Below are 1,352 nucleotides of genomic sequence, written 5' to 3' on the forward strand. Positions count from 1 at the left end.
TTGTTTGTTTTTTGGAGGGGAAACTGGGAAAGGAGAAATTTACATGTAAATAAAGAAAATTTCTAAAAAAAATTTAGTTCAACTTCATAAGTCTTCATATCCACATCAATTTAAATAATTTAAAAAATTCACAGTTCAAAGTCTCTTCTGAGATTCATGCAATCTCTTAACAGTAATGTCCTAAGAAATCAAAATAGAAAAACCAGATAACATACCTGCAAATCACACAGGATATGCATTACAATTCCAAAATGTCATGATGAGGAAATACTGGACCACAGCAAAACAGAAAACAAGCTGAACAAACTCCAAACTCTACATCCCCATGTGTGAGGTCAAACAGCTCTATAGATATCCAACTCTTCATTTTTGTTGACTACAACAAACTTCTTTCTCTTGGGCTGGTTCTATTCTCTATTAGCAGTTTTCCTCAGCAGTTATCCCATAGGTCTGGCATCTGTAACATCTTGGGATACTCAAGGCAACTTCAGCTTATAGCTTCTTGTTCCAGTGTCTGGGAACCACACATGATGTTCTGGACTCCTCCAAAGGACTTGGATCACTTCTCTATTTTTGCCCTCTGTAGCAGTTTAGGCTATGGTTGACTCTATTCCACTGATACTGTTGTTCTTGGTGGTCAACCAATTGTATGGACATCGCCAATTTGCTGGAGTCTCCCACTGCCACTAGGCTTCACCAATAGCCCCTCATAGACAATCTTCATGGTGACAAGCCTCAAATTCTTTGCATAAACCCTATGTCCTGAGCCATTAATTGCAGCTGAGACTGTAACTTCACCAATGGCCATACTTTGCCTCTCACAATGCCAAGTTTCAGTTGCTTTCCATGACCCCTTCCTGGCTTCAAACCTCCGGTGATTCTTACGCATTACCAACTCCAGCTACATCATGAGGTACAATCTTGGCTATCTCTGGAACATAGCTTCTTTGTTCTCTCAGAAAACACTTCCCAGAATATTTCACACCAATGATGCTGTTCTCTTATTAATCACAATAATTTCTTAGCTTGTACTAACCAGCATCAATTGTCCCAGTAGTTCCTTCTACTCTTGACTTTAAAACCAGAACCACATGGCTGAAGTTGCCAAGTTCTCATGCTTGCTGGGGCTGGAATATGATTGTTCTAGTACACCCTTCATAGCCAGGGCTTGGCTGTCCTGGAACTTACTCTATAAATTGACCTTGAACTCAGATATCTGCATGTATCTGTCTCCTCAGTTCTGGGATTAAAGGTGTGACCCTTTTTCTGGACCAGAAAAGAAACTCTTCCCGCCACATAATAGTCAAAGCACCAAATGCACAAAACAGAGAAAGAATACTAAAAGCAGTAAG

Source organism: Mastomys coucha, unplaced genomic scaffold, assembly GCF_008632895.1.
Source record: "Mastomys coucha isolate ucsf_1 unplaced genomic scaffold, UCSF_Mcou_1 pScaffold8, whole genome shotgun sequence".
Lineage (NCBI taxonomy): Eukaryota > Metazoa > Chordata > Mammalia > Rodentia > Muridae > Mastomys > Mastomys coucha.